Genomic DNA, 12,001 nt, shown 5'->3' with positions numbered 1-12,001 from the left:
CCAGAAAGGGAAGGCCATCTCGCATAGATGGTGTTTTAATCAAATAAATTAATTTTTTAAAAATGATTTCCATTTTCTCTGTACAGGTATGGGAACCGTTATCTGGAAACCCTATTATCCAGAAAGCTCTGAATTACAGAAAGGCCGTCTCCCATAGACTCCATTATAATAAAATAATCTGAATTTTTTAAAAACGATTTCCTTTTTCTCTGTAATAATAAAATACCTTGTTTTTAAACTAAGATATAATTAATCCTTATTGGAAGCAAAACCAGCCTATTGGGTTTATTTAATGTTTACATGATTTTCTAGTAGACTTAAGGTATGACGATCCAAATTACAGAAAGATCCATTATCTGGAAAACCCCAGGTCCCGAGAATTCTGGATAAGGTACACTTCTTTATAAATATGACCCTAAACATAACCAAACCACCTATAAACAGAAAGAGTTCTACATACTGTCAGCCTTAAAGGACAAGGAAAGGCAAAAAATAAAATCCAATTTTTACTTTCTTTAATGAAAAAGAAACCTATCTCCAATATGCTTTAATTAAAAAATGTGTACTGTTTTTATAAGAAACCTGACTGTATGCAGTGAAATTCTCCCTTCATTTACTGCTGTGGATAGGAATTGTCAGATGGTCCCTAACTGCTGAGCAGGGAAACAATCATACTTATGAACAGCAGGGGGAGGCCCCGCCTTACTTCCCAGCCATGCAGAACTCAAGCAGCTTTGTTTATGACGATCCCTAAGCAGCCCAGACCACACTGAGCATGTGCACAGTCTTAGTCTTGCAAAGATGTATAACAAAGTTACAAGATAGTGACCCCCTGTGGCCAACTTTGAAAGTATAAATTATTTGTTTGATTAGGCTTGTGGTGCAGTAAGTTCATGTTTATATTTAATATACAAAATACAGCATTTCTAGCCTTATTCTATTTTAGACTTTCCTTGTCCTTTAAACTATTAGCTTCCGGTAGGGACGCTCTGAGATGTAGATTCTCCAAAACTGGAGCTGTAAAGATCCCCATAGAGGCTCCCTCTCAAACTGCTAATCAGGAATTAATTAAGCTATATACTGCATTGCTGCATAACATCAAGTACAGTCTGCACGAGGTATCTAAATGGACTGCTAATTGGCCGTGAAAGATATGGGGAGTCAACTTGAAATTCCAATTTAACTTATAAGAGAGATATTTTGACTTGTCCACCCGTCTCTTTCTAATCTTTAAATCAGCACAGGAATGATCCAAGCAGCCGATCGTTGAGAAGAGAGAAGCTTAGAGAAAACGTAAAAACGTCTCACAAGAACAAAACAAAGGCGCTGGTTTACTGAGGCCTAATGGGCGGCAGTCGGGTTTCAGAGAGGGAAGCGAAATTGAAGGCAGGTGTTTAGTCGATTTGTTGCATTCTGGAGATGTATTTACTGGAGCGTGGAATTAGACAGGTCTTAAAATGTAATTTATAGTTTAGCAGTAAATGGCGTGGGGCTGCTATTGCGTGTGTTTACTTGGGCGTCAGCGTCCCTTTCCTCGTCCCACATGCAGCGTTTAATTTTCCATGAGATTATATCAGGTTGTTTTATAAGCACGCTCAGAATGAATCCTATGGGCTGTATTCCTCCTGGAAAAGCCAAAATTTATCACTTTCTCCCTCGGAATAACAAACAGGGGCTCAGAATTGCCCCTCAAAATGGCACCAGAATATTCAAATATAATATTTATAAATTCTCTGTGTTCAGCAGCAGATTTACACAGCTGAAACTCTTTAAAAATGGGATTAATATATATCGTCTGCACTGGAAAAGCAGTGTACAACATAAACACTAAAATGGCCTGGGCTCCGTTGCCAGGGGGCTCCGTTGCCAGGGGGCTGTTGGTGGTCCGGAGTCATTGACAGAATAAGATAGGGCTGTGCAACTATTTCTTTTTATTTGTAGAACAGGTATGGGATCTATTATCCAGAATGCTTGGGATCTGGGTTTTTCTAGATAAGTGGTCTTTCTGTTGTTTAGATCTCCATTTCAAAAATCTCCTAAAAAACATTTGCATATGAAATAAACCAAATAGGAATATTTTTCCACCAATATGAATTCACGCAGCTTCGTGATCAAGTTATCAACTAAAAGGTACTGGGGCTCATTTATCAACAATAGGCAAACTAGTTATCATAGCAACCAATCAGTGATTAGCTTTTTAAAGCCGGCGGCAGGTAGAAAAGTGAATGATCCCAGCAGTGTTGATAAATGACCCCAACTGTTTTATTATTACAGAGAAAAAAGGGAATCATATTTAAAAACTGGAATCGTTTGAAATGGACTTTATGGCAGGTGGCGCCCTTCCCTTAATTCGGTGCTTTTGGGATAATGGGTTTCCGAATAAGGGATCCCATAAAGGAATTGGAGAGAGGACTGAAAAGAAAGATGAATAATAAAGAGTAGCAATAACAATACATTTGTAGCCTTACGGAACATTTGTTTATAGATGGGGTCAGTGTCCCCCATTTGAAAGATGGAAAGAGTGAAAGGAAGATGGCAAGTCATTTTTAAAAACTATACAAAAATAAATAAATAATGAAGACCAATTGAGAAGTTGCTTAGAACTGGCCATTCTATTACCTGCCTATTGCAAACAGGGACCAGGTACAATTCTGCACAGTCTATTTGCGAACTATTCCCTGATGCCCATCGAATCCTACTGTAAACAGGCATTTATTGCCTTTATTATTTGATGTTCCTGCACCAGACCAGACCAGAGCTTCTATTATAATGGGAATAAATGGAGCAATGATCTCATTTATTTTAAACATTCCTGCTAATGCATTTGGGCAAATCAACTTACTAAAAGTTAACTTAAAGTGGACCTGTCACCCAGACACAAAAATCTGTATAATAAAAGTCCTTTTCAAATTAAACATGAAATCCAATTTCTATTTTTTATTAAAGCATTCATAGCTGTTGTAAACTCATTTAAAAATCTCAGCTGTCAATCAGATATTGTCTGCCCCTCCTCTATGCCCGTGGCATAGAGGCGGGGCAGACAATTACTTTCACTTTCAATTCAGCACTTCTTAGATGTCACTGCTCTCTCCACATTCCCCCAGTTCTCTTTACCATATAACTGTGTGGTCAGGGCATGGGGATGGACATTAGGTCCCCCATTCTGGTGCACAAACAAGATTCTGAGATGATACAAGACTTGTATTAATAACAGTGTCCACAAAATGGCTCCTGCCTGCTTGCTATAATTTTGAAATCCCAGACTGAAGGAAACAAGATTCAAATAATTTATATAGTGTAGTTAAAGTTCATTTTCCTTGACTAATCTGATAAAATAGGAATTTAAATATTTTTTTTGGGTGACGGGTCCCCTTTAAGGGCAGAGACACACTGGTCAGATTCGTGGACATTAGTTGCCGGCGACAATCTTCTCTTCTTCGGGTGACTAATCTCCCTGAACTGCCTTCCCGCCGGCTAGAATGTAAATCATGGCGGGATGGCACTCGGAGTGTTTCATTTTCTGAAGTCGCCTGAAGTTTCCTAGTGAGGCAACTTTGATGACTTAGGAAAACGAATCGCACTAATTGCCATCCCGACGGCGATTTACATTCTAGCCGGCGGGAAGGCAGTTCAGGCAGATTAATCGCCCCGAAGATCAAATCTGATGTGTCTCTGCCCTTAAGGGTCAGGCCATACGAGCAGATTCAGGGAGATTAGTTACCTGTGGCAATTCACAGGCGGCACTTCGTTTTCTGAAGCCTTCGCAGGCAATTTACATTTTAGGCGGCGAAGAGCAGGGGGAAGGCAGTTCGGTGAGATTGTCGCCCTGAAGAGGAGGCGATTTGTCTCTGGGGCGACTAATCTCCCCGGATCTGCTCGTGTGGCCTGACCCTAAGGCGAACCACCCCTTAAAGCTGATCAGGACAAGAACACAAAAAGGTTTAGGGATTAGAACACTGGACTATGCACTTATCTCTCTTGAGATTAAAACAAAGTAGAACTGAACATTTACATGAGTTTGAGCAGCTTGGACCAATGAAGTGATGCGATGCCCTTGGGGTAAGCCACTTATATATATATATATCTTTTCTGTAAACCCCTGAAAAAGACCAACTGAGTGCTAAAACAGACCGAAGCAGTAAATATTTATGTAGTGAGTGTATCTAATTACAGGAATCTGTATACGGTAAAACCAGCGTAGGACGGTTCCGTTCAGCCTTCTGGTTTCTGCTGAAAAAGAAAAACTGCTGGAAAGTTTTCCTGTTTATTTTTGTTCACTGCTTTTAAACGGGACACAAGTACAGAGGGACATTATTATGTAAGGCAAGAAGCGTGGGGACTTGTATAAAAATATCAGCCATAATGAGGTTATTGCTGCTGTTGGACATAAATAAACTGATAGTGTTATTACTGTGCTCTGACTTATATTGCTGCCCCATTTTGGGTTTGTACAAATAGATAAATATAAATATATCAGCCAGTTGGAGGAGCAGGGTGGTGACTATAAACAAACCTGTGTGGTATAATGATATCATTCATCTTATACAGAATATCCACCTTTATATAGAGATGTCTGTAAAGCTGGCCATAGACGCAATGATCCGATCGTACGAATCGTGGATTCGTACGATTTTCGGACAGTGTGTGGAGAGTCCCGACATTTTTCGTCCGGCGGAGATCGGTCGTTTGGTCGATCGGACAGGTTAAAAGATTTCTGTCGGCTGTGGGTAATATCTCTGCGTGTATTGCCGATCGTACGATATCAGTGGGAGACTGTCACTAGCTTTGTCAGACATAAATATCGTACGATTGCTGTCAGGGGCAGAACATTCGCTGATCTGTTCTTTTACTACTTTATTTGATCTGAATGGTAAGACTTTGATCTGAATGGTTAGTGGCAGGTCCGGAGATGGGAAAGTCCGATCGTATGTTGATTCGTACGATCGGATCTTTGCGTCTATGGCCAACTTTACTATGGACTAGTCTGTATAATACAACAATGGGCTGACTGTAAGAGTGGCATTGTGTGCATAGTATTACAAAATGGATGATTAGACTTGGCCATGCCACACTCCTTCTTCCTGCCTTTAGCTAAATTATCAGTAAGGACTGACAGTAACTGAAAGTAAGGAAGGGAGTTGGAAGAAGAGACACACTCAAAGGCAGCTTACAGGAAAAAATCTGGAAAAAAATAACCTGTACTCAGTTATAGATTGGCTCAGTGCCGGGACACGCTGGGCAGGCCCGGCAGTCATGGCGCCTGTTTAGCGTGTGTGAATTTGCGCTCGCGTGCGCATTTGCGATATAGTGCGCATGCGTGAATTGAAGTCCACGCGCATGTGCAGAAGTGCAAAAAGCAAGAAAAAATGCAGAGAGTCGGGCAGAAAAGGGAACCGGACTTGGGGTAGGAAACAGGGGAGGAACGTGCCTGGCGCCCTCGCAGCTTTGTGCCCTAGGCACGTGCCTACTCTGCCTACACCTAGTTTCGGCCCTGGATTGGCTAATTCTAAACAAACTAAGCTTTTCAATTGATCTTCATTATTTATATAGTTTTTTAATTACATTTCCAGCTCTCAAAATAGGGGTCACTGACTCCATCTAAAAACAAATGCTCTGTTACAAATGTATTGTTATTGCTACTTTTTATTACTCATCTTTCTATTCAGACCTCTCCTATTCATATCCCATTCTCCCATTCAAATCAATGCATGGTTGCTAGGGGAATTTGGACCCTAGCAATCAGATGGCTGAAATTGCAAACTAGAGAGCTGCTGAATAAAAAAACTAAATAACTCAAAAACCACAAATAATAAAAAATGAAAACCAAGTGCACATTGTGTCATAATATCACTCTCTACATCATACTAACAGTTAATGCAAAGGCAAAAAAACCTTTAATAAGTGTTGTGCTTTTACAGCTTTTACCGTAAGCCACCATTTTGTGAAATTCTTTGTCTGATCATATGACAATAATGCAGGTTCTAATTGTAACAGGAAGTGTGGGCATAAAGACCCGCCTCTCTGTCTATTTGTGGCAGGTGTAACCTAGAATGATTGTGTGCTCTTGGTGTGTGTGAGAACACAGTGCCTCATCCAAGCCAAAGGAATGGATTTTAGTACTTAAAATGGCAGTGATTCACAGGGCCAGAACTAGGGGTAGGCTAGGGATGCCACCTGTCCGGTTTGGACCCAGACAGCCTGGTAATTTGAAGGGCTGCCCGGGTCAAAACTTCCTGCCCAAATTAGGAAAATCAGGAAGGATTCCCCATGATTGACACAGCAATTGGCCAATCGACGATTGATGCATCATAGCCACGCCCTTGATATCACGGCCCGCCCCATGCCTGGTCACCACCAGCATAAAAGGTGGCAACCCTAGAATAGGCAGAAGAGGCACGTGCCTAGGGCTCAACGGTGTGGGGGTGCCAGGCACGTACCTCAATTCTAGCTTACCCCTAGTCCATACTCTTTTGCTCCTTACCGCCCGCAAGTGGCCAGTTCGCACATGCGTGTACCGGTTGGGGGGAGATGTGGCCGTAGGGTTGCCAGTGTTTGGCTTTGACCCGGACAGCCCGGTAATTTGAAGGGCTGCCTGGGTCAAAACTTTGTCTGGTTTTACAAATCAAGAAAACCAGGCAGGATTCCCCATGATTGACACGCGCCATAGCCCCGCCCCTGACATCATGGCCCCACCACTCCATATCACGGCCATGCCCCCTGCTCAGTCTCCACCAGCAGTAAAGGTGGCTACCCTATGTGCCCGGCTATGTTGCCTAAGGCGCCTGTACGGCTTTGCCCGGCGTTGGTGCTTCATTGTGGGATTATCCAATGTCACATATTATTGTAAAAATATATTTTTCACAAAAAAAGCTTCATTTGTAGGAAACAGTGTTTGAAATATGGATTGTTGTATGGCATATATTGCGATAGAGATCTTCAATGTCCAAAGGTATAGTTTCCCCTTTCACTGTGTATTTTCTCAGCCTAATATACCTATGTAACTAGGCAAGGAGGTAATTCACTAGTGACTGCTTAGGCTATCATGGATTGGTGGGCTTTGCACAGGGCTGTGACGGTTGCTTCTCAATAGGGCCAGTAGCTTTGCCTGATGACTGCTTGGCTTTCTAACAGATACAGAAAAGGCAAATGTGCTAAATGAGTTCTTTTCTTCAGTGTATACAATAGAGGAGTCAGAGTTCCCAGGCTCACTTCATAGCTGCACTAATGGCTCAGCTCAATCTAGTCAGTGGCTGACTCAGGATATGATTCAAAAAGCTTTAATAAAGATTAATGTGAACAAGGCTCCAGGGCCTGATGGCATACACCCCTGGGTTCTAAGAGACCTTAGTTCAGTTTGAGACCGGTCTCTATTTCTGATTTTCTCAGATTCACTTTCATCTGGTATGGTGCCTATGGAAGGTATGCTATTGTATAATCCTAAAGTGGCAATTTAATCCAGGAAACCCTCTTATTTAGTGGCACACTGTCCTAGGTATCAGGTGGGTTCCACCACTGGCAGTTTAGAAATGAATATTTGCTGGGGAAACTTTTACTCATACAAAATATAAAATACACAAGTATATATATATATATATATATATATATTAAAGTTAGATTATTGCTTTTAACACTGGTTACAAACAGTGTTTATGGTGTAAATGGCTGTGCACCAAATTACATTTCATTTTACATCCCATTACAGCTGGGAAAATGAGACCATTGTGACATCCCTTTTTTATTACTAACTGTGCCCAGGCTGCAGAACAAGCGGATTTTATGTAGAATGTTATAACTTTTTTATGTTTTGGAGCGGTTTTACACTTTTCTGGGTGAGTTTCTGCTCCAAGCTCTGACACTTCAGTTTAAAGGGAAAATAAACCCAAATATAAAAGGTGGCACAATGCAATGAATTCACATTAATTACAAATTGTTCATTGCTTTTAAAATGATTTTGAGATGGAATTACAGTGTCTGTCTCCACTTTTCTATCCTTTGCACTGCTGGTTCTGACCGCATACCCTGCACAAAAGTGACAAGCTGTTGTTGCCACAGGGGCTGTTGTAAGATGTCAGGCAGTTGCTATTTATTAGGCCTGCAGTGGGCTCTATGGGTGTCTGGTGCTTGAAATGCTAGGGCCTATTCTTATTTCAAACATTTTATTGAAGTTTTACAATAATAGGACATGAAAGCTTAAAGGGATCCTGTCATCGGAAAAAGTGTTTTTTTTTAAAACGCATCAGTTAATAGTGCTGCTCCAGCAGAATTCTGCACTGAAATCCATTTATCAAAAGAGCAAACAAATTTTTTTATATTCAATTTTGAAATCTGACATGGGGCTAGACATTTTGTCAATTTCCCCACTGCCCATGGTCATGTGACTTGTGGCTGCACTTTAGGAGAGAAATGCTTTCTGGCAGGCTGCTGTTTTTCCTTCTCAATGTAACTGAATGTGTCTCAGTGAGACATGGGTTTTTACTATTGAGTGATGTTCTTAGATCTTACCAGGCAGCTGTTATCTTGTGTTAGGGAGCTGTTATCTGGTTACCTTCCCATTGTTCTTTTGTTTGGCTGCTGGGGGGGGGGTGATATCACTCTAACTTGCAGTACAGCAGTAAAGAGAGACTGAAGTTTATCAGAGCACAAGTCACATTACTAGGGGCAGCTGGGAAACTGAAACTAGCCTCATGTCAGATTTCAAAATTGAATATAAAAAAAAATCTGTTTGCTCTTTTGAGAAATGGATTTCAGTGCAGAATTCTGCTGGAGCAGCACTATTAACTGATTCATTTTGAAAACTTTTTTTTTCCCATGACAGTATCCCTATAAATGGTTGATATAACATGCATTAACAAGAACCAGTGACATAAATGACACTATAATTAGTAAGAATTCATATTAAAGGAATATAGAAAAAGATTGACAAGAAACATCAAGCATAAGAGAAAAATTAACATAAGTATATGTATAAGTAACTGGGGCCTATTCTGAATCCCAGTGCTGACCCTCCATATCACATCATTGTGAAGGGGTTAATAAATAAAAACTGGGGCACTGGAAGCATTTAAGCAATTTGTTTCTATGTAAACAACATTAACATTTCATAAACATGACAAGAAAATGGGAGGGGGGGGGAACTTATTTCATGACCTGTATCCGATCAACAGGGGCTTGTTTGTTTGTTAGCTGCCCGTTTCAATAATTGGCGGTTGCAGCGCAGTCAGACATATTTCCAGTGTCGTCAAATATCAACGTAAAAAAAAAAACCCTCCAGTCTCTGTAAACAGCTCAGCTCCACTAAAACCATTAACAATTCAGGGGTGTATTTGAGCAATTAGCTGCGCAGCCTGGCCGACTATTTTCATAGCGTTTGAATAAAATGATAGATTTGTTATAGAAATAGTGGGTCGTTTCACAGAAGCATAAATAGGTGTTTTTGTTCCAAGGAAAATAGAATGGCTGTCATTAAGTAACACTGTATGAAAGATCTACAGTAGTGAAGCAAGATTAAATCCTGGGGCTGAAAACTTAAAGGAGAAGGAAAGCACTAAGGCAGTTTATTGCCAATAGATTGGTCACAATAGTGCAAGCTATAACACTATATTTATTCTGCAGAATGCTTTACCATACCTGAATAACCAGCTCTATAAGCTCTCTGTTTGTTTAGGATAGCAGCTGCCGTATTAGCTTGCTGTGAAATCGCTTCCTTGTTTATATAAAATATACCTGGAACGGTCTAATTCCTATGACGGACGAATGGCTAGTGTCAGAGGGTCGATATTTGTTACCCCCGCCCTCTATGACACCATAATGCTATAGGGCCCAAGGCAGGATGGACTATAAGGGCTTATGGTCAACTGTGGACAATGGTCACTCATATAATTTATACTAGGCCATACAAATAAATGATCTCCACTCTGTTACTTAGATTCCAGAGTGTCAGCATAGTGTTAGCATGTCTCTTGGGGCCCCTTTTGCAGAAGTGTTGCTCAATAACTGGCTTTACCACAATGGCTATGTTTAGCCGACAGACGTCTACGAGGCTGTGGACAGTTGGAATAAGAAATCTCTTATGTTGCAAAACTGCACATCTTACAGGAATGTATAAATGTATATGCCAGTAAGTCTCCTCGCCAGACCATGTATGGTATTTCCGTGTACCCCTTGTCACAATTACTGTAAATGCCTTCTGAAAGCTATATAACACTTGGACCAAGAGGTGGGTCTTTGGTAAGTCCTTGGGTGACATTCTGTGTGTTACTCCAACAGTTTACCCAGACAAAACTGTTATGTTGCATTATGTATGAATAAATTGCCTGACTGTTACTAAAGGTTTTCCTTTAATGTGTTTTGTCTTACACAAGGTCAAAATGGTACTACTTAAAATACCATCATCCTGCCTGAGTCTCTCTCTGCTCACTTATAGCTCTGGGCTCAGATTACAGCAGAGAAGGGAGGGAGAGGAGCAAACGGAGCATGCTCAAGCCCTAGCCCTGGAAGTTTATGCTGAAAACAGGAAGTCTGATACAGAAGCCCATGTAACAAATGGACAGACAACTCTGGATTCTCTATTTCTGGAATGGACCAGAACTGTTATGGCTATAATCAAGGTGGAGCAGTGTCTTAGTATATGAGTAAGAGTATGAGTTCAAATCTCAAAGTTGTCTTGTTTCCAAAGCCAGGTGATACCAACACCATATTCTAAGGTGGTTATGTAGTAACAATGGAAAATGTTGTACCGTCTCCTAAACAGTAGCAGCCATCCGGCAGGTAGCCATTACTGTTCATGTTTGGAAGCAAAGAACTGGTTGGTAAGGGTTATGAAATCTTGCACAACTTTTTAAACTTTAATTACATTGGCCGTTAAGAGTTATCACCATCATTGTCTCTGCGGTGAAAACATTCTACTTGATCCACCATTCTATGATCATAGTTGCTTGATTTGTTATTTAGCCAACGAAGCTTTTCCAAGTCCATTTGGGCTTCACCAAACCCCAGGATAAACAACTAATCAACAGAGCACATACTGTATATATCATAATTCATTGCATCTCACAAAGACATGTCACCAACTGAATGGGATACAGACTATAATGTAACCTGCCCTCCAGAGTCCCTTCTTGTCCATAGAAGCCCTAATGAAGATTGTGTGGTCCATTGGAATAGAGTCCTGCAATGGGTCAGGTACCCACGGGTTACCTGAGAAAAATGCGGGTACCCTGAGGGATGAGGGTAGGATTTTCAGGTGCGGGTATAGATGCAGGTGTGTGGGTTGCGGGTCTCATCTATATTTCTAGATTTGGTGAATACCTAGTTACTCACTACTAAAAGTTTGGACTGTGAACTCCTCTTGAACCTGTCAGGGAGCTACCTGTGCCTGGCTGGTGCTTGGGCTGGTCCCTTACATAGTACAATGTTGCCTGAAAGCAGGGACAGATGCCGGGGACAACAGAAATGATGGCACCAATGACGCCAACAATTATTGGCTCATTTGTGGGGGTCACTGCCTCCTCTTTGTCTTTTCTTGTTAATTAATAAGAAGACTCTCGTGGGGTTATTTACCAAAACTCAAAATTTTCTCCTTATTTTATTAAAATTATGCCTTATTTATCAATAAAATGACTCAGGGAAAAGACTCAATAAAATCATGAAATTTTTTTTCGGATTATCGCCTTAAAAATCACAAATTATTTGGATTACCGTACGAAACCCAGTGCAGATCAGGATATCTTCCAATTGTAAAAGGGGCATCTGCCATTGACTTCTACATGACATCTACAGGTTTGAGATGGAGTATTATTGGATTCGGATTTTTAGCAGCCTCGGGGTATTATAAATCTTGAAAAATGTGAGTTGTTTTGTTCCACAATACAAATTGGATATCAGTCGGCTCATCAATTTTTTTTTCGAAAATTTTAATCTGGTGCCTTTGAAGGAACATCGGCCATTGTAAGTGCTGAATCATCAGATAGAGGTAGAATTCTATTGTTTCTATATATATCTA

This window comes from Xenopus laevis, chromosome 1S (assembly GCF_017654675.1).
Source record: "Xenopus laevis strain J_2021 chromosome 1S, Xenopus_laevis_v10.1, whole genome shotgun sequence".
In the NCBI taxonomy this organism is placed as follows: Eukaryota; Metazoa; Chordata; class Amphibia; order Anura; family Pipidae; genus Xenopus; species Xenopus laevis.
Note: the sequence above shows the minus strand (reverse complement) of the source record.